A 23,709-nucleotide genomic window follows, 5' to 3' on the forward strand; every position below is an offset into this window, starting at 1 on the left:
TTTGAGCCTAGTTGGTCCACGATTGGACAATATTTGTCAAATAAGACGAAAGTGCTACTATTTATCGGTTTCAAATTTTTTCGCAATCTAAACGAGGCCAAAGTGTGGTTTTGGTATCGTGTGGTTGCGAGTATTTGTGGCCGTGTGGGCCTGTGTGTTTTTTTTTAAGTGTGGTTTTGGTACCGTGGGCGCTTCGCTCGGTGATAAACGATCGTGGATTATAAGTCACAACTGTATTTTTCTGAAATAAAATCAATCAATAGTAATAATGGCTGAAAATTTCCGTGAGTCTGTTCTATCTTCGTAGGAATCTTGAGCGAGCCTATGGCTCTGTTCGCTGGTCTAAAACTTAGCTGAAACTGACTAAAAAACACTGTTCCAGCTAAATTGTTGGAAGAGAAAAACACTGTTCTGCCTGAAAAAAGAAGTCAAACAAGTCGAATATGGGGTAAGACGAATAAGACCTATGTTTTGGTTGCTCGTTAAGCCACCTATGCTGATTTATATGACTATTTTATTGAAATAGAAAAATATCGTACTATATCTGATAAGCCAGCTTATACGAGCAATCGAACATATACGATGACACTTGTGTGGAATTAAACCTGTCTGCCACAGATAATTGGAAAGGAACCATATTCTTGTTTCTTTATTTTAACAAATCAAAATACACATAAATCTCCATGTAAGACATTTAGGGCCTGTTCGGCAGGACTAAAAAATAAGTCAAAATACTATTCCGGCTGATTGTTGTGAGGGAAAAATACTGTTCTATCTGGGAACACTGTTCACGTGAACAGTGCCATTGTGAGAGCGCTGGCCAGCCAGCCAAACGCGGCGTTAGGCATCTACCTCGAAAAAGATAGCAAGGGGGTGTTTTTTCAGCTATGCTTCCGTTTTGCAGCTCCGCTCCCTGAACTCCACCATGGAGTTTGTGGAACAGGTGATACTGTTTGGCACACAGCATAGCTCTAGCTTTAGAAATGAGTTGTTTTCAAACAAATGATACATTATACTCCCGATTGAAATTACACTTGATATTTTTCGAAAAAAATAGAAAATTAATAGAGACCATAATTCGAATACAAATAAGTTTCCATAAACTATAAATGATAGAAAATTAAACAAAGACCATAATCGTCCCATGACCTCACATCTGATGAGCATGGCAAGCATGGCCATGGGGACGAGATCCCCTGCAGTCGAGAGATCTACGCTGTCCGTTCCGTCGAAAGGCCATCTCACGGTCCTCGTCTAGCAGGATGTACGACAGGGGCTGGAGGTCAGTTATGCACGAGAAAGATGGTGGTGGAGTTGAAGGACCGAGTCGTCCACGGAGTGCTCCGCCAACAGCGGCCTTGGCGAAGAACCGAAGATGTGGCCCCCCGAGTCGACGAAGTCCGTGTAGATGTCGCCGGCCACGAGCGAGCTCCGTAGCCTCGGCGAGCCGAGGAGGGGTGTCCGCGAGCTCCGGACGCGACGGCACAGCCGCGCGCGACTCACGACACGGTAGTCACGAGCTCTGCATGCGACGGAGCGGCCACGCACGAGACGGGGCACATGCGGGTACCGAGGCAGGGCAGCTACGAGCTCCGCGTGCAGCGGCGTCATCCAACACGTGCGAGCTCCATAGGCGGCGCCGGGTGATCATGCATGAGCAAGGTTCATGGGCGATGATGGTGGCACGCGATACAGGAAGTGGTGTAGGGCGGCGCTGCAGCGATGACACACATGCGGGAAGAAGCAAGCGCACGCGCTCCTGTTCCTCTCCTACGTGCGGGGGCTCGGCCGCACGGGATCGAGACGACAGGCGTGGAAGCCGCGGCCACCGTGGTCTCATCACTAGAGCCCAGCGGCAGCGCAGCGGCAAGGTCGAGCAAGTTCGCGAGGCAGGCGGCTATGGCAGCGGTGACATGGCTTCCCTGCTCGTCGGTGAGATGCATGTGCTCACGGGAGAGACAGCGATGGAGGGGAAGGACCGAGTGGCGACGGCGGTGGACTGGACAGACTGAGTCGCATACTGCAAGGGCCTACTTGGGCCTATGTCATACAGCCTGCTACACGAGGACCGTGAGATGTCCTTTGGATGGAACGGACGGCGTAGATCCCTCCACTGTAGAGAGCAGTTAGTCAGATCGACTGTAGAGGATCTCGTTCCTAGCCATGAAAGCACGAGAAGCATGGCCTGTGAGGGCTCCATCTCCATTGTAGATGGCGATGTAGTGGGGCTTGGACACCAACGAACGCTTATCGTGAGCTGACGACCCGCTGCCGTCTCAGCACGAAGTCGATGGCGAGGCCGCAACCACCAGCTCTGCTGTATCTCGGACGCTATCAAGAGGCGTTGCCTCAGGGCGGCGCGCGCAAGACGATGCCGTGTTAGCCATGAACAGCGGGTCTGTGTGCGCGTCAGCTCGATCAGCCCCGCACATGGGAGTTCGATTGTGTGCGCACACAAGTCCTAATGAGCGGGCGAGAAGTAGGACGACAGACATCGTATTAGGCGGTGACCACGTCCGAGCCCAGCACCTGAACACCGCCACCGCCACGACAGGCGTGCGCGTGCGTAGGACGACGACGTACGCACGGTGATAGATGGGCGGTAGCCGCCATGATAGCTCACCGACACGCTAGTGCTCTAGCGCATACCGTACGTGCAACGCCAACTCATCAGAGTCGTCAGAAGCAACATCTCCTTGTCACGGCGGCAAGCGTAGAGGAGAACGGCGGTGCGAGGGGAAGGGTCGCAATCGCGGTGGTTTCATCGGCATACGGGTAGGGGAAGCGATTAGGGGAAAGTAATATGCCATTAATGAGCGGTAAGGTGGGTAATTACCTTACAACTTCATGTGAGGATACAAAACTCTAAAAATTGAAGTACCTCTTGAGGTACTCTAGAAAAAACGTAAAGTTGGCCTCTAGTTTCACTTTTTTCTTAGAGTACAGTTCTTAGAGTTGAGAGTGTTTGGCAACACGGAGCTGGAATGGAGTTGCAAAAATGAGAGCGGAGCAGTCCTAAACACCCCCTAAATATATGGCTATAACGAGAACTAATATCTAAATTGTACATAAAAAAGTTAAATCCTTCTTTAACAGTTATAGCCAGAGACGGTGGTAGCTATAGTTAGAGATTTAGAACCTTGTGCATCAAGCACGTGTCTATAAAAAAATCATATACAATTAAAGAATATAATGTTAGCTTTAGACATTATATTAAATATATAGATTAACGAAAATTATTAAGCCATAAATTTATTATAACATTCTAATCTATCAAGTTATGGTATGATGACATAAAAATCCAAGATAAATACCTTTTATTATAATCATGAATAATTTTTAATTTATTTCTCTTTCTTAATATAATGTTAACCACTGAGACAACAAAACATAAATTATGTCTCTCTTCTACATAGTCTTCCACATTCAGTGCGGTCCAAATGATCATTGCTTTGAATAGCTGTTGTGTCTTGAATAAAATCAAAGACAAAATATATATATAAACCCCAAGTTAGAAACATGTACATTACGGATAGTATTTGTTGCTTCGGCCAAATTAGTTCTTCTCCTCCTAGCCTAACTAGTATAGTGCCCGTGCTAACGCCACGGCTTTATTTCAGGGTGCACATGAAAACAACCAAACAACGATAGTTTTCTATAGTTTTCCGGATTATATACAGTTTTCCAAATTATATACATGGTCATATATAAAATTTCATAACCATCCTCAAATGTTTGAATTGACTGATGGATTGAAGTAACAAATTTTCGAATCATAACTTTCCTGAACTCCTTCCATGAATCGATCATTTCATCCATGTTATTGCAAGTGCCTGGAGACAAAGAACACTCCTAGGATCGTTCCCATCCTGAATTTGAAACAAAAGAACCAACATAAGTGCACAACATAAGTTTTTTTTTCATTTCTTTTTTCGTTAAGAACTCCATCAGTTTACCAGGTATAAATAGGTTCAAATAACTTATTATTTCATTACAATGGTATTTTGTTCCGGAACCATTCTGTCCAAACGTAGGCAATTTCTTCATCACCGATGCCCGTGCTAATGCTACGGCGGCGTTTGAACATACAAATTAAAACATCCAAAAATATGAGCTGACAAAACTTAAATTTCATCAAAGACAATCAAGTAGAAAAATATGTCTCCTGGCTAGCAGTCACCTATAGACAATCAAGTGGACAAATATATTGATCAAAGGAAAACAGTGCTCCCTAGTTGCGCCTGCGTGAACAATCATCTCATACTGTAAATGCAAGAAACAAGATAATAGGAAAGTGAAGTATTCCATCCAGTGATCAGTGAAATATAACGGTTAGTTAGCTAGACCTATCTAGTACACGTACCACAAATTCAGTAAAGCTATTTACTCAACCAAAAAAAACATTATGCAAGCAAGCAGGATATGACATCAATGTTCAGCTGCTCAATGTCGACAAAAAAAAATATAATGAAATAAGGGCCATAGGTGTACCTTGAGCTGGTCAATGTCGACACCGTCTTGTTGAAGGTCAACTCATGGAGCTGCCAGACCTACACCACCAAAGGTCAACTCATGATTTTTTTCTAGAGGAAAATAATAATGTCAAAAGCCAAAAGTATAAGATTAAAGAATAAAACTTCACTCAGGTTATGTAAGAATAAGGAAACACAAGAATATTAGGTTATGTATTCTATAAGGAGAGTTAGTGTAGGCAGTGAGTGATTCATCCATCAGATTTTACACCAAAAATCTAAGGGAACATCTAGCCTAGCTAGATACTGCAGACACCTATGGCATGGAGCAAACTCAAATGCTTCTTCATGGCTTCACTTCCTCTGCGGCTGCTGCTGCGTCCTCCCCCTTGCTCTCCTCTATCTTACCACCGCACTGTTGTTCCAATTCACCATTCACCAACTATCTCAGGACACCAGCAGAAAACCACTAACTTAGCTGATACTAAATATATAGTTATGTGAAAGAGATGTTTTATGATAGGCTTAAATTGGAACCGATCGTGAGTACATTAACAATAAAAAAAAATCAAGTCCAGCCGGAAGCAATCATAAGTTCATGCTAGGATTAAGTAAATTGGAGATAGCAAATTGTATCACAGCAACAGATTCTGAAATTACCTTAACTGCTGTGCTCTCAACAACAACCACAGCGGTATCACCGGCGTTGGCAAAGCGATTAACCCAACCTGCAAGGTTAGACAGAATAATAAAAGAGTAAGTTCATGGCATTTCAAACCTACCTAACACAATCATGCTAGGCTGCTAGTGCTAGCAACATAGACAAAAAATCAATGATTAAACATTATGATCAGAAATGAGTAGCAACGACTTGACCTACAGGAATCTTCAGCCTCTTCAAATTGTCACACAAGTAGGCGCATTAGGACATGAATCATGAAGCAAACATAAAAGAGCCTTTGTCTCAAATGGAAACTAAACGATTTTGCTAAGGTAATGAAATAATTAAGCTAATTACTGTTATTGGGAGACATCCGTCTCGCACGTAAGTTTCAAGGCAGGCATCAAAAACCTCGTCAAGTGGCAACGCCCAGTCGCCCACACATGATCTTGTGCTCAGGTCCATAGTGGCAAGGAAAACAATGAAACTGCCTCTAAGAGCCTGCTAAACGTCTGTGTTGTACTTGGTCTTATGCTCCAAAGTTGAGTCTTAGAGCTAGCAGCACTCAGTTTCATACATTTGCTCAATACTTCAGTGGTAGCAAACACATGCTTTATTTGCAATGTTCAGTTCACACATTTGTTCATTAAGTTTGCTCATTCCTTTCCTAGCAAGAATGTAAATCGCCATCTAAATCAGAGCCTGCAATCTTCCTTCCAATTCGAGGACACAGTGTGTTTTTTTTGAACTCTAGAATTGTACATAATGCCACTATGAGATACACCTTGCACAGGTTGTCGCCATTCAGAAGAAGAAAACAATGGAATTCCCCTCCGTGGTCCTTACCTGGGAGCTTGGGGACGCCGAGCCTCTCGCAGAACACGTCGCAGAAATGGTTACAATTCTTGGAGAGAAGGTCGTATGAGTGGCCCGGCCACTCGCGGCTGAGCTCCCGCAGTATCCAGTTCACGACGGCGATGCCGCACTCTTAGTCTCCCCGAGGACGATGCTCTCCCGGTAGGTGTACATGGGGTTCTTCCCCACGGGGCAACTGAACACGCCGCTGCCGGTCTCGCAGAACCCGAACGGCCACTCGTCCTCACCATAGACCTGTGTTGAGGGGTTCAAGAAATGGCGTGAGATTTAGGGATCTGGAGAAGCTGTTGCTCCCTGGGATCTGAGCGGGTGGTGAGGGAATGGGGAGAGGGGAGCTAGACCCACTACCTGCACGGCGCTGTGGAAGATGCCGTCGAGGCCAATGCGGTCCTTGAAGATGCAGTTGATCTGGATGATGGTGTTGTTCATCTTCTCGGAGTCGTTGTTGGTCACGTCATACATGTGAAGCACCACCTCCTTCATTTCAGCACCCACGGCTGTTGCTGCGGTAGTCAGATCAGATCCGAGCACAAATAGTAAGTTAGGGTTTAGGTGCTCGGTTTGGCACAACTGGAAGGGACGACCAAGGGGCGAGCGTACCTGGTGACGGAGAGGCCGTGCGGATCCTTGGAGGGGCGCCGGCCGGGGCCGTCGTGGGGGCGTAGCTCACTCGTCGGGGAAGACGGAGTCTGCACGTGACCTTGGAGGGGCGCTTGCCAAGACGCCGCCAGGGAAGATGGAGATGGCCCTGTGCCTGCCGCCGCCTCTGGGGGGAGAGAGAGAGAGAGGGAGAGGCGGTATTATTTTTTCTTTCCGCAAAAAAGAGACGGCGCTGAGGAATCAAACCGTGCCCTGCGGTAAGCGGACGTGGGCGCTGGGAGCGGGTGGAGGTCCATGGGATGACAAAGGAGGGCAGACACACTGAGCAGGAGTCGTCGGATTTGGATGAGTAATGAGAGAGAATGGCTAAGAGATAATCCGGTGCATTCGTTTTGATAGTGTTATATTTTCTGAGTGTATTCATAGGTGTGTACGTAGCATAGGTCATGATTGTAGAGCAGATATTTGTTGTGTAGCTGTAGATTTATTCTAACTGGTGTATTATAGGGTAAGGTAGATGAACGACAACTCACATCTGAAATAACCACATGGCTGCATTGAACTAAATCACCTCTGAATAATTAATATGTGCAAACCATGCGTCACAGGCCTAAATCATAGACATAGCATACATGGCATCCTACATTGCCTAAGGAAAATGACAACGGTCATTGTGCTCCTAGCGCCTTAGAGAAAGACCTAGTTTGATTTTTATAATTGAGTGACAATATCGATATTTCATGACCAGCAACTCGTCATGGGTTTACCCGGAACGATGGTTGGTGGGCTTTGACATATGCGGAAGCCGACGGTAAATGCAAAAAGACAAATGGTTTATACTGGTTCGGACCCTTGTAATCAAGTAATAGCCTTTACGTCCAGTCGGCGTGTAGCCTTTTGCGTTGGATTGATTGCTATGATTGTGTGTACAAAGGGATGCACCGTACCTCTCTTTATATAGGGGAGAGGGTAAGGGCACGTAACTAGTTCTAGTCGATTACAATAGAATAGTCCTAGTTCTATTACAAATCTAGCTTTCTTAGTAAGCCGGCTAAGTTGATCTTGAATAGCCTGAAGACCACGCCACCTTGCCTCGTATCCTTTAGCAGATCGTGGGCCAGCCCAGGGTCCGTTCGAGTTGTAGACCCTATGGGGAACCCCTAGGGCCCTACTCCGTTAAGCCCTTGAGTGTCTCATGGTTGAACTTGGAAGCCTTCTTATTTCTCCTAGTTTTGCCGAGTAGAAACAAGCATTGTCCGAGTGCTTTCATGATGAGTGAAGCCATAAGGTGCTCTTGAAGACAATATGCATCACCGCTAGGTGAAGCATATATGCTTAGCCCCCGAGCCTCTTATTGTTTGGAACAAAGAGTTAGAGGGTCCAAAAGAAAAAAACATCCGTAGAGGAATGTACGATGCAACCCTGAGCCTGTGTTCGAGTACTTGTACTCGAGACAAGGATCTTAAAAAGAATATACTTGAGGATGCGAGTATGAGCAATAATTATAGTCCTACCTACTTGTCAAGAAGTAGGTAAGACTGTCATAGTCACATGCAAAGCAATTGTAGCTGGCTCAAAGATGTGGAGAATATTCGATCAGATATGCTACCAAAGATGTCGCTGATTATACTGTTGCCTCACATGTGCTGAAATAAGGCTATCTGGCACACTATAAAGGTTTAGTGGGGCACACTATACCCTTGTAATGCAGCATGTAAGCCTATATCAAAGTCAGTAACTTGTCTGCCCCCGATCCCGTGAAGATAGTCCATGTACATTGTTGGTATTTATTAACGCAGATATAATATGAAGGATTTTGCAAGCGCACAGAATACCATTGCAGCATTTTATCGGGAGTATTCTAGGTATCGTTATTTATATTTTACCACAGGAAAACAACAGAGTAAAGATTATTGTATATCAAAGGAGTATCTATCAGTCAACATACCATTATAGCTAGAGCAAGGGGTAAAGGTAATGATAGAAATTAAGCATAGTGACACTCAGGGGATAGATCACTAAGATATTGTAAACTAGTTAAATCAGAAGAATAACGGGTGAAGTAGATTCCTATGATATTTCTATTATAGAATTAAAGTATATATATATAGACCCAACTTTAGTTAAGACAAATTCTACTCTTATGCACTTCGGGACGCCGCTTAGACAGTAGAGCACCACAAAAATGATAACTCTACTAATGCGACTACAATCCTACAATTTAAGAACATGCTCAATTCGGTATGGACTACGAAGGATAGATGGGACTATCACCTCCCACTGCTACCATATAACCAAAGAATAGGGTGCACTCATAGGTAGAGCATCATATAAGCACCATGCTTACACGCGGCTTGGCTACTCAGCCCTACCATGGTAAACTAGCAGGCTAAGTGCTCTATGAACCAACACACAAAAGTAATGATATCCCAATCTAAGCAAGATACATATTAAAAGTAAGCATAGCCATGTCAGTAGGAATATGATGAATTGATAATAAATCTTACAAGATGTAGAAGTGAAGATACAAGGCTTTGTCGAGCCTCTGAGACTAGAAGACTAGATCTAGAACTTGTGCATGAGCCCAACTTGACCCTCACTCTTGAGCTACTAATCTACTATAGTAGAAAGTTCTAGACCTATTTCTCCTGGTGTGTCTTAATTTGAATTAGAGATATGAATTAGGGTTTCAGGATTGCTCTCCTAGAGGGGGTATAGGGCTATATATATAGGGGGTAGTGTTAATTCTGGACCCTCGGATCAAACCGACTTAAAAGGACAGTGTAGATGCAATCTAGGAGGTGGTGGAGAACCGACATACGAAGGAGAGCCTGATAGGTGGGGCCCATAGGCCGACCGGCCTAGGGGTGGGGCCGGCCGCCCCCCTGTTAGCGTCTTGGCTCAATCTTTGGTGGGTTGCCTTCTAGATGGTTCTAGAGTCTTCTAATGTCGATTTCGTTGTGGATAAACATGATTTGCTCTGATGAATAGGTCCACCTTGCCGATTTTCTAATTAAATCCTCCAGCAAACACAGATTCACCAAAACTTCTGGAATTTATAAGTTTAAACCCCTAAACCTATGTTTGGTGATGGAATTAAGTACATATGCAGGATATGTTGATGGTTTATGATTGATATTAACGATTGTCAACAAGCTCCCCCACACTTAACCTTTGCTAGTCCCTGAGTAAAATTAAACTTGAACAATGGATCAGGAGTTGCTATAATGCTTTCACACCTCAAAATTACATATGCGTTCAAACAAAAATTCTCCTCCGGATTAGAATAAACTGATCTGACTTTCAAACTTACCTATATTACCTTCAACCTTGGGGCTTCTTAGCCTTCACTTAGGTCTTGAGCAATTGAAAGACAGAATGATCAAGTCAAGCACTATGTCTCAAATTCTTTGTTCTACCATTGTTCCAAAGTTTTTATAAGTTTTTAAAATAAAACTCAGAGATTCCATTGTATGACACTCTCAAGTCTCTCAATATATGTGGTATTTGTGGATCCTCACCAAAGCAATAATAATGTTATGCCTTTTTCCTGCAACTAAGGCTTATGTGGAGTTCATAGGTAGGGAGAAATCTAGAGCATACTTGCAATGCATATATTGTAAAGTCAAACAACGGATCCAAAGAGAAATGAGTAATCAAATCAAGATGTGCATGTGTGTGGATATGTGGTAGATATATATGGTGGCTTTCCAGTAGAAATGAGTCATCAAATCAAGATATGCATGTGTGTGGATATATATGATGGCTATCCTAATTCTACTTTGCTTCTTGAAAACATATCTCTCATTTGAATCTTGGAAATATTTTTTGCAAGAGAACAAGGGCTATCTTTATTCATCTTTCTTCTTCTTTTCTTTTTTTCAGATGGGCATCTAAGTACCCATTGTTTTCAATATCTCAGACACTTTTATGTCCATTTTTTCTCAACTCTTTTTTTCTTCTTTTTTACTGAATAACTTTTGCATAGCCCATGCCTCTTTTCTTCAACACAACTTTAGAGAAATAGTAACAAGAACTTGGAGCATTTATTTTGAGTGAAAATTTAACAAGCATGTTTTTGTGTTTACCCTAGTGTAGGAGTAGAACATTTTTTTGGGTGAATCTAGATGGAAGGCATGTTTTTGCGCCTACCCCCAGTGTAGGAGTAGTGCATATGTGGGTGGAGTGTACGTGATCTTGATTTTAAAAGCATGGCAAACCTCTTATAAGGGTTAACAAAGCTTGACAAAACTAGATGCAAAACAAGCAGCATATAAGTGGAAGTTTTCCTAGCCTAAATAACTTGTACGGCTCTGCTAGGAATTCAAGCTTTGTCATACAGGACCTCATCATGTAGCATTTTTATGTTTTTCAAAAGATAAATCTCGAGAACTTTAGTATCACTTGGAATAAGATAAACATCAATTCAGACCTTCTCATATCAATCCGTCAATTACATAGACTTAGATCAAGCATGTGTTACCCACGAGTTTCAAGTTCAGAGTAAATCCTTATATCAAAACAATCTTATCCAAAACTCAGGAGAATTTAAGGCTGAAAACTGGGTACTTGAAAGGAATTACAATAGTGCAACTATTCATCATTTCTATTTTAAGAGATTATCTTCAGAGTCCCTTTTTATTTATTTAGCTCTTAAAAGAAATTAAAGCAAACTAGACACACTCTTTTTATTTTGTTTTTAGTTATTCATATTTTTCTAATATATATGAAGCAAACTAGGAATAATAAAAGGAAAAGAAATGCTTATCTAGATACACGGGGATGCCTTCCCCCCAAGATAGTTGTTGTCGTGGTTGCTCAATGAGGTGGCCGAATGTGGAAGTGCTGGAACAGAGCCTCCCAATTTTGATTTTGCTATTGCTATTGTTGCTGGAGGCTAGCCATCTCTTGTCCCATGCTTACCTGCCATTGTATATGATTGTGTAATGTACCTTGTATGGCATCATTTGTCTGTTCAATGGTTGCAAGTCTATTGTCGAAGCGGTGGAAGGCCTCCTGAGAGTCATAATACCCTCGGCCAGAGAAAGACATGCGTCCTCCCTGATGCCCTAGAGGTTGCTTCATAATCTTGCCCTTGATAGCTATGGAAGTTCATTGATCGAGTACCTCAGTTCACTCTTGAAGATGAGGATTCTTTAGGTGGTGCCTCTAGTAGTGGCGCTTCCAATGGTGGTGCCACCTTATTTTGCCAAACCCGTCTTGGTTTTGAGTTTGATTTAGGTTTGACAGGTTCATCATTTCTTAACTTGTTCCTCCTCCTTGTTCAGCGTTTTGAAGTCAACCATCAGTAGTAGAAACTGATGACATCTTGTGTGCATCATTATTGCTGGTTTAGAACTTTCACTTGTAGAATTTGGAGGATCGATTCCCTCACACTTTGCTTAGAGTGTGTTCTACTCATAAACATAAGGTAGAGATGAAGTGCATGGGCTCTGTTGGTGGAAAAACACCAACAGAACCAAAACTTATTTATTCTTCTCTAACCTTAGGCACATCGAATCATGTTAAGGTTGACGTTATGTGTATTGTTCATAATGTATCAAACTTTACATGGCTATGACTTTCTTCAAAGGATAAGATATGCAACATTTTAGCTCATTTGGTTAAGACTATGAGATCAAGAGAGTGGTGCTATGAACAAACTTAAGGAACAAAACATGTTGAGTTAAGCAGGTTAAATCAAGCAAAGTTGTAACTCAAACATATTTGTTTCTTTATTTATGTGAATACCAAGTTCAAAGGGAAGCTTTTTAAATAATGACCATTTACCTTAGGATGTTACCTTCATCATTGGAGCGTGATGACACCATGTGACGAAGGTAGATGACTGTGGTGGCCTTTTCTTCATGCTTGAAGCTTTCCTTGCTTGAGCTGTTCATGAACATCTTGTCTCCTATATTGTATTCCTTTCTCATCCTTTTGTCCTTTCTTTTATGGATCTCGACACTTTGTTTTGTACCTTCTGCTCCTTTTATTATTTCTTCTCTATAAAGGATTAATAGACAACACATGACCGAAGGAATATACAAATGATTCAAAGCAAGGATAGTGTTGTCATAGAGCTAAAGGTCATCCTCTATGCTATACTAGAGTTGGTTTTAACATTTTAATTAACATAGAATCTTCATCTTTATCCCATGTTTTAAATAACGTACCTTTATTGTTCACCACTACTTCAAATTTTCAACAACATTAAGGCAAAGATGTGTGAAATTGTTTTGAAGAATTCCTCAAACCTTGGTTTGTTTTTGATCTCCTAACATTCCCTATCTGTACAACCAAATTCTATACAAGTATGTTTTGATCTAATGATTATGTTTGAATAGTATTCCAAAACATACTTATAATAGAACAAGGAAGCTTGAAAGGCTCAATAGATTTATTCAGGTAGAAACAAGAATATGTATGGTGACCCAAAGGAGCATGATTATTTAAATTTTTACTTGTTGGAGATTTAGCAAGTTGAGCTCATCATAAAGGTAGGGATGACCAAGACAAACTAGCAACATGTCGTGAGATGTTTTGAAAAACTCCATCCCCCATACTTGAATTTTGCATAATGCAGAATCAAGTTTGGATGATAGAATTTTCCTATGAATGTGATTTTATGTTGCATAATGCTTGGTTAGATATACCTTGTGTTTCCTTCATTTTATTGAAATGATTAGTGACAAACATACCTAAAGGAGGCTTATCCTATGTACCTGTTGGTGAGAGCTAGTAGTCTATTAAGCAGGACCTTTTCTTGTATTAAGCCTCGATCCTAGAGATGAGGATACAAACAATTGCATGCTCTTCTTCCATCAACCTTTCTTGATTTATGTTGATTCTTGGTTGATGAGTTGGTGTTCATTGGAAATGCGAACTCAAGTTCCTCCTTGATTGTCTAGCGGCATGGCGGAGAGTTGTTCTTATTTGTTTGTCAGTCATTCACTAGCCGTCTTTATGGTCAAAGAAGGAACCTCATTGGTACTTGTATGGAAGCTTCATCTCAATTACTTTTGGGATGTTGCCTTATGAGACACCGTTGACATGCCTCCATTGATTACTAATGTTTGTTGATACGAGGATGCATGCCATGAGGTAGTGGCATTTGTCAAACTAGTCCTTGCCGTAGATGTGTGAGTTGGTCTTTTCGAAGGTGATGAAAGTAGGCATATTGTAGCTAATACGAGGTGGGTTGCATCTTGCTTCTCATCATCATTCTAGCTTGAGTCTTGGAAAGGCTCAATGTTATGTTGTCTTTGACTTTGCTCATGTCCTATTGATTTGTGCATCCACTTTCTATGAGTGAGTGCTTTTTATGGCACTCGTCTTCTTCCTTTTTGTTCCATTACTGAAGCAGCGGTTTGGTTTGGGTTTGGGTTTGCAAGTTTGTACCAAACTAGGAACATGCATAGATTTTATTAATTTTCCCTACAAAATGTTAGTGGACACATACCTGAGCGAATACAATGAATTTGAAACATGGGTTGTTGTCCATAACTTTTGTAATTTTCCTCTATGCTAATGAAAGGATGGTTTTAGGATTAGTTTAGCATAGATTTTGTTTATTAGCAAATTTTATGTGTTTGCTGCATTCTAGAATGGTTCAAGACAAAGATAACTTGCAACAAAAGATAAGTGAATAAACCTTAATACTCATAGTTCTTCCTTCCATGAAGAATGAGTCGAGTCTTCTTTGCGCATAGTTATTGGAGTTCATCACATGCCTTGATTCATCTTTGATGTGAATTGATCTCTTGACTTACTTAGATTAAATTTGAAAGTTTTCTGTAGGAGTTAGTCCAACAACATATCTAGTGTCTACACAAGCAACTTTTAGTTCAATAACCAAACTAGACTCCATGTCTAATTTTGATTAAGGAAGGCATTTTAACCTAAGCACCATGCTTAATTTAAAAGCCAATAGAAGTATGTCGTGTACTTTCAAACCAAAGCATACTATAGCAGACAAAGATAGCATGAAAGCACTATAGAGATTTATTCAAATGGGGATGAAAAAGAGCATGATCATGGTGAGTAATGTATATTTTTTAAAAGATGCAAGCAACATGGATGTATGCAAGGAACTAAACATGTTGTGTATTTGATATGAGAAAACTTAGACTAAGCGAAAGTGTATGCATGGATTATTCAAAGTAAACATGCAATGGAATGTAAAAAAATTAAAAGATAACTACTCATTAAGTTTAAAGTCCATGAGCAAGACTATCTCGCCTTTCTTGATCATACTTACCATGACTCATAGGATAGAATTTGTGAGTAGTGTAATGTCTGTTTCTGTCACTTGAGATGTGATTTGAATTCTTGTGACATCGATCTTTTTCTCCAATCTACACATGGTTAGAGAATATATATGTTTATACAAACCTATGAGATGGCAGGGTTCCAATGTTGATGGATCTTGAATGTTGAGGCACCCTAGAGTTCTTCAATGTTTCTTCTTTTCTTGTGGAAGCTTGCCAGAAGGTCGAAACGGCGTTTGTTGTCCTGTCTTATTCCATAATTCAACAGAACATGGGCAATTCTACTAAAGCTAGCGGTATGTTAATGATCTAAATCTTTACACCAATTGTTTCACTAGCAATGGCATAAAAAATGTTTGTTGGTATTTATTAACGCAAATAGAATATGAAAAATTCTACAAGTGCACGGAATACCATTGTAGCATTTTACCGAAAGTATTCCGGTATCATTATTTATATTTTAGCACATGAAAACAACAGAGTAAAGATTATTGTATATCAAAGGAGTATCTATCAGTCAACATACCATCATAGCAAGGCAAGGGGTAAAGGTAATGATAGGAATTAAGCATAATGACACTCAGAGGATTGATCACTAAGATATTGTAAACTAGTTAACTCAGGAGAATAATGGGTGAGGTAGATTCCTATGATATTCCTATTACAGAATCAAAGTATATATATACCCAACTTTAGTTAAGACTAACTCTACTCTTGTGCACTTTGGGACACCGCTTAGACAGTAGAGCACCACAAAAAGGATAACTCTACTAACACGACTACGGTCCTACAATTTAAAAACTTGCTCAATTCAGTATGGACTACGAAGCATAGATGGGGCTATCACCTCCACTGCTACCATACAACTGGAGAATAGGATGTACTCATTGGCATCGTATAAGCACCATGCTTACATGTGGCTCGGCTACTCAACCCTACCATGGTAAACTAGTAGGCTAAGCGCTCTATGAACCTGCACACAAAAGTAATGATAACCTCATCTAAGTAAGATCCATATTAAAAGTAAGCATAACCATGTAAATAGGAATATGATGAATTGATAATAAGTCTTACAAGATGTAGAAGTGAAATACAAGGCTTTGCTGAGCCTTCGAGACTAGATCTGGAACTTGAGCATGAGCCCAACTCGACCCTCACTCCCGAGCTGCTAATCTACTACATTGGAAAGTTGTAGACCTATTCCTCCTGGTGTGTCTTAATCTAAATCAGAGATATGAATTAGGGTTTCAGGATTGCTCTCCTAGAGGGGGTACATGGTTATATATATAGGGGGTAGCATCAATTCTGGGCCCTCGGATCAAACCGACTTAAAAGGATGGCATAGATGTAATCTATGAGGCAGTGGAGAACCAACATATGAAGGAGAGCCTGATAGGTGGGGCCCATAGGTTGGTTGGCCTAGGGGTGGGGCTAGCTGGCCCTCCCTGTCAGCGTCTCGACTCGATCTTCGGTGGGTTGCCTTTTAGATGGTTCTAGAGTCTTCCAATGTCAGTTTCATCATGGATAAACATGATTTGCTCTGACGAATATGTCCACCTTGCTAATTTTATGATTAAATCCTCCTGCAAACATAGATTCACCAAAACTTATGGAATTTATTAGTTTAAACCCCCTAAACCTATGTTTGGTGATGGAATTAAGTACATATGCAGGATATGTTGATGATTTATGATTGATGTTAATGACTGTCAACATACACCACCTTGGAGCATTTAAAAACCTACCTGGTGAGCACTTGGACTTCAGTTGTAGAAGAGGTAAAGTAACTTTGAGTTTGCAGCTTTCAAATATGTTGGTGAGCGAAGTAGAACAACCCATGGGAGTACTCGGTATGCATAGTGAAGTGTTGTAGTGATAAGAAGAATTCTTGTGATAGGGATTAGAAGTAGGCTAATCCCATAGTTGTGCACAATAGAGTAGCTTGGAGTTGCAACTAGAAGAATCCTTATGATGGCTGGTAGAGTGGCACATCCAGCAGTCCCATGTCAGTTATTTGAGCATGCCTGTCGACATCTGCCTTTGAAGGGTCGCACTCTGACCCAAGTGAGTTTAGACGATGTTGGCTGGGTGGCAAGATGTGCATGGAGCTCATTGTGCATACTAGCTGGTAGGATACCTCCTACAATAGCTATGCTCCCAAGGGTAGTCGGCCAACAAATGTTCATAGTCCGACTGACTATCCAATATTCTAGGCTAGGACACACTGCACTTTTGTTACCTATCCGGATGCACTACTCTTCTATTTATGAAGCCAGGTATGCTTGGTAGGAAAACACCTACTGAGAAGCACTTAGAGTATGAGTACTCTGTCATAGCCGAGTAGGTTTTGCACTTGTAATTTTCTAAAAATCTTATATCCAATGCCTGATATTTGGAATAAAACTTCAAAAATTAATGTTGTCTTGTGTGTGGAACTCCTATGATGTGAATGTGGTGAAAAAAGCGTGTGACTATCAACACTACTAGGAATTTCCACTTTCATGACGAACATCTTTCATCACTAAAGAAGCCAAATTCATCATAATTTTAGTTTTATGATGAATTTATGACGAAAATGGTTCATCATAGAAAGCGCGTCATACTTGAACTTCCATGATGAATCTAGAAATTTGTCATAGAAGTGGCTTCATCTATGATGAAAAACTGATCGTCATAGAAGTGTTTTGGCATGCGTGGCAGGGGCAGCCACGCTGGCGGGTGCTTCCGTTGGAGATGCTTTCCACGTGTACATGCTATAGCCAGTTGCATTAGAGATGGTTCAGGTCACGTATCACCTTTTTATTGCACAACATGACCTTCTCTTGTCCTTGCACATTTTAGGATTTAACTAGCCACATGTCGGGTCCCTGTTGTTCCACATGTTAATTTTCTATTAGCACACATGTCGTGTTGCGGTTAGGTCACGTGTCACTTCTTTATTGGACCATGTGCTGCATTTTTATTGGTCCATGTGGTGTGACCACAATATCTCGTGTGTCTTTCTTTTACTCAACCATGTGTCGTGATGCTATATGTCCGCGTGTCAATATTTTATTGGGCCACATGTCATGCCCTAAGCTACCCATGCATCTTTTTTTGATTCGACCACATGGCTGGATGGATTTGTACCATGTATTTGGTTTGTATTGGCCCACATGTCCTGTCTAACCACTTACACGTGTCATTCACTAGTTTGTCCACATGTCAGATTCTTATTTAATGGCATGTCCTGTGCTGGATCTACCACATGCACACCAATCATTACATTAGAAAAAATGATTTTAGATCTACACTGCTGCACAAAATGACTACATGCATAATATATTGAACCTAAGTTAAATAATAGCAGTTTAGCTCAGCAGCAAACCATTGATAGAGTTCACATATCAAGCCACCACAAGTTCACATCAAAACAACAAACAAACCACATATTCACTGCATCAATAATACTAAGAGTTACCAGCGCTTAAGAGCATGATATGCTCATGGAGCTTATTGTACTCCTCCTATTGCTGTTTCTTGTACTCCTCAAACTCCCTTTTAGTATTTTCTATCTTCCTCTTCAGTTGATCCACTTGTTCAGCCAGGCTAGCTGAACTTTCCTATTGAGCAGCAAGCCATTCCTAAAATCTAGATTAATTTGTCTTAATACTAGCATTCTTCAAGGAAAAGGTGTTGCAGCTGGCCTGGGAGAGGATCTTGGAAATAACATCAGCAACAGATTCTGCTCCTTTAGTTTTCATAGCTTCCTACGAAAACCAAGGAGTAAACATTAGGTTATAGATTGTGTAAGAGGACTTAAATTGTAGAACCAAGAGATTATTTCATTATAACTAATGCATAGGTCTTCCTCAGCCTACTACCGACAGAGATTCATAAGCACAATGCATAGGTAACATGTTAACTGTTGTAATATTACAACTTCAAAATAATGGTGCCACTTTAGGTTCCTCCTACTTTTCCTTCTTTTATGGCAATGGCTTTAGTAGATTTCAAGGAAAGCAAATGAAGATACTTACCACTGTTTCTTTTGCAGCATCACTTAGCCCCATGTTGCTACTGGTATGGAAGTTGTTGAAGATTTCCACCGCATTAACATCTTCATGAGGTTGATCGTGTTCTTCATCGAGTACATCTTAATTGTGTCCTGCGTCCTTCCTATTTTTGTTCTTCTATTAAAATTGCACATGCCTTTTCTATTGATACAAAAGGCATTACGTATTTGATATGAAAAGAGTAACACAACCATCACTTACATATGCTTGCAGGGGGGCAACATAGAAGTGAGATCCTATAACTTGGTGGTACTTGACTTTTGCATGGTTTCTCTTGTTATGCTTCGAGACTGCCTATAACCACAATTGTGTTAGACTGCAGCAGAAGTAGACCACATAAAGACTAGACAAGAAATAAATGAGTTCACACACACCTTGTTCTTGGAACTTGACCACTTTTGGACATGTGCACACCACTTTGCGTCATTAATGCAAGACATAGGAGAGGTCTTTCTGATTTGATCAACGGGGACGCTGTTGAAGTAGGATCGCTTGAACTTGTAGCATGTCTACCGTATAACAAACTAGAATACACATGTGCATGCTTCTTTTCTTGCTTCATCATTGTCATTAATGGCTAGCCTCAACTGTAGAAGTGTGAATGCAAATTAAATCCATTACTAAGTTGCTCAAGGTAGAGTTGAATGTCAATAGAGGATATACATACTTACAGATAGCTTGGCCACAAATTCATTAAGATGTTTGATCTATCTCTTGTAATGTTTCCAGTGCAAAAAAATTGGTACTTGAGACCTGACTACTACACCTACATCTGAGGCAAACTTGGCAGCTTGCAATGGATCATGTGGATTTCTGTTCCCCTTAACAACCGAGATTGGCATCCTTGTTCCCATTGATTGGGTGGTTTTGTCAAGCCAAACTCCCTTAGTTGCTTGCCTCGATTTCCTTGCTATTCTCTACAATGGACACAATTTTCATACATTCAGATTGTTAGAAAAGTAACATGGATATCAAATAGTGTGACTTGATTTATAAACATGTCTAAGGTAATACCAAACCTTTGTAAGTTTGGTCATTCTATGGGTGGGGAAGTGGAGTCTCCTCTTCGGCATGGCTAAGGTCATCTTCACATGACCAGCCCCTCACAGGGCTTTGTTCGTCTTGTGCGTGCTAACTTTTGGACCTAGTTGGAACTCTAAGATGTTGTAACTCTACTAGACTAGTGTTAACATTTCTTAACATCACTTTTACTAGGTTGTCATCCATAGCAATGATGCTAGAAATGCTTGATGATATTTATTAACATGACACTTGTAACTTAGAAAATATATATAAGGGAATCCGCAAGCACACAAATAATACACCATTGTAGCACTTCACCCGGGAGTATTCCAGGTATCGTTATTTATATTTTTACATCAGAGAAGGACAGGCAAAGGTAATATATTGATAACTTATATGTATGATGGAGAGATAAACCATAACCAATCTTCTACTCATAATAGGGGTAAATCAAGAGATAAATATAATATGAATGATAGATGATAAATGATAATTGAACACTTATGCCCTGTTCGCTTCTCTTATAATCTATACTTTTTAACTTCTTTTTTAGCTGGAACAGTGTTTTTCTCTCACAACAAATCAGCCAAAACAGTGTTTTGGCTTGTTTTTTTCAGCGAAGTGAATGGGCCCTTAGAGTACTCCTTTAGATGGCCCTAGCATGGCTAAGTAGATACAATAGTGAAATAATTCCTAAGTCATTCTTAATTACAAGTCAAATACTATGGTTAGTGCAATTACACTTAATAATCATGGCTAAGGTCAACTTCATATCTACATATAAGGGGTATTACTAAGAAAGATCAAGAACAGAGCTTGACTTCCTTCGCAACTAGATCCTACTTGTCCTATATTCGGGGAGTGGACTACTTAGGACTCAACGAGAGTGTCACACTCATGATCTACCACATGGCCTAGAATATAGGGTGCATTCATAGGTAAACAACATATAAGCACCACGCTTACACATTGTTGACCACTCACCCCGTGTACTTTAGAGCGAGTGCTATACAAACTTATGCTTGAACATAAAGATAATCTAGCTATACTAAGCATATAATCAAATTAGATAATGAACATGATAACTAGGAACATGAATAATATTGAGAATAATGTCATATCAATTGTAGCAAACACATGGAATATGAAAGATACAAGAGAGAGGATGGATGAAGATTATGATCAATGATGCCTCCCTCTAGATCTAACTTAACTAGCTATGCCTTAAATATTTGTGGAGCTCTAAGGTTCTTCTCTCGATGATGGATGAAGATTATGATCAATGATGCCTGAGGGGGGTAGGGGCTGGTATATATAGGGGGAACCATCAATCTTGAGCCCTCAGATCAAACTGACCTAAAGCAATGGCATAGATGCAATCTTTAAGACAGTGAAGAATCGATGTTGTGAGGAGAGGCTGACTAGTGGGGCCCATAGGCCGACCAGCCTATAGGTGGGGCCAGCCAGCCCCACCTAGTAGTCTCCTGCCCTCTACCATGGTGAGTTGCCTTCTGGTGTCTTCTAGACTCTTATGGGGTTGATTTCATCGCGGATAAGCATGATTAATTCTGATGTTTGGGTCCACCTTGATGGTTTTATAGATAAACCCAGCAGAAAATATAGATTCACCAAAACTCATGGAATTTGTTAGTTTAAATCCCTAAACCTATGTTTGTTATCATTTTCATGCATTTATTCAAGTTATATTGATGGTTTATGATGGGTGTTAACTACCATCATCAACTAGTTGGATTCACTCTCTTGGATTGCTATCCCCTAGGACCCATATTAGTGCTACCTTTGGCCCTACTGGTAGGGACTTCTCTATGGCTTGTTCAACCCACAACCTAAAATTGGAGAAACAAACTTAAGCGGCAAGCATGTAAAAATTGCATTGCTATCCACACAACAAAGAATTGAATTGCACTGCTACCTATACCAACCCCCCTCCCATCCTAACCTAACAAGATAGAACAAGCACCTCAATTGCAAGGGGTACTGGCTCTTCTAAATCTATATCTGTATCACCATGTCCCTAAACATGCTCCCCTACTTCATGGAGATATTCCGGATGTCAACATGTAGATTACGAAGGCATTTATTGAGTTAACCTTGTATCAAATGTCAACAAAATAGAGCAGAGCATGCAAATTAGGTGCCTAAACTATAGCTTATACGAAAGTCATTACTCGAATAAAGTACATGTGAACTATTATCAACTAAGAAACATGTAACCCCATCACTATCTACTATCCTAGGTTCAACCACTAGAATACAACATGCATCATAAGGTATTATTTGGATGTGCATATATTCATCTTGATCCACAGTGTTGAAGTGGATTGGAATGGAATTCAACTAAGTTCCATTCCAATCCACTCCAACACATGTGGATTGAAGTGGATACACATGCATCTAAATAAGGCTATTGGTATTTATTAACTTGTCACTTGTTTATGTAGCCACCTAATGTTGTTGTCATTTCTTCTTGGTCACTGTTGTTGCTTTGAGCAGGTACACCATTTGTGGATGACTAGGAGAGTGATGTATACAATTCTTGAAGGTGAACTTCTCCTTTCTATCCTTTATTGTGAAATAGATCTTGGCACTATCTGCATAGATGATGGCTTTTGTGGTGCTTAGGAAAGGTCAACCCAAGATAATGGGTGCCCTTACATCTCCACCTATTTCCAAAACCACAAAGTCGATGAGTACATATGACTATCCAACTCATACACAGATGCCTTCAAGAATTCCCTTGGGGTAGCAGAGTGACTGATCTACAAGCTGCAAATGCATATTTGTATACAACAAAGTATCTCCATTAATTTTATCATAGATTACCTTTGGCATAATATTCATACTTGCTCCGAAGTCATAGACAACTTCTTAGAATATGTGGGGTCCAATGGCTATGGGGATGATGTCTTCCTAGATCTTCTTTCTTGATGGGTAAGGAATAATCCTCCCATCTTCCTGTCGATTGTTCTATGTAGCATCCTATAGCATTATGAATAACGACAAGATTTGTAGTTTCTAGATCTTCTGAATGCACTAGAATCTTACCTTTGTTGGTCAAAGGAATAGCAGTTGCTAGCTGTGCTATTTGTGATTCTACCATTTTATTAAAGCTATGCTGGTTTTTAATGGCTGAGGAGAAGCTATCTATTCTATTGTTTATGTTTTCTAAGATTTTATCATTGGAAGCTAGTTTTCTAGATAAGCCCTCCATAATTTTAGCTTGGCCAAAAAATTAACTCTCTCAGGGGTGCTTGATTATTGAAATTATTACCTTAATAGTTACCTTGGAAGTAAGTCCTTTGTTGTTGATTCCATCCTTGATTCTATTGAGTACTATAGTTGTTGTTATTGATAAAGTTCACATCCTCATGGGTTTCAGGACAGTTGTTCCCTAAATGCCCAGTGTTGCCACACTCTTCACATGTCATACGGGAATCATGGGTGTGCATGACTCTTGCTTCTCATCGGCTCGTTCTTCGAGCCTCTTCATCAGCAGGTCCATCTTGGCAGACAACATGTCTACCTCCTTGAGTTGATGCATACCTCCACCTCTCTTACAAGTTTGAAGATGTTCTTCATTCCAACCTTGGTTGGAAACCATCTTCTCCACAAGAGCTGTTGCTTGTGCAATAGTTAGTGATAAGAATGCACCTCCAGCAACAACATCCATATTCTCATGGGTGTTGTTTGTCAACCCATGGTAGAAAGTCTGCATAAGTAGCCAATCCTCC

At 40.8% G+C, this 23,709-nt stretch overlaps 1 pseudogene; it reads right to left on the minus strand.

Annotated features, from left to right (window-relative positions):
* Positions 1-3,806: 3,806 nt before the first annotated feature.
* LOC136454663 (uncharacterized) lies at positions 3,807-6,492 on the minus strand (annotated as a pseudogene).
* Positions 6,493-23,709: the final 17,217 nt, after the last annotated feature.

This window comes from Miscanthus floridulus, chromosome 5 (assembly GCF_019320115.1).
Source record: "Miscanthus floridulus cultivar M001 chromosome 5, ASM1932011v1, whole genome shotgun sequence".
NCBI classification, from domain to species: Eukaryota; Viridiplantae; Streptophyta; class Magnoliopsida; order Poales; family Poaceae; genus Miscanthus; species Miscanthus floridulus.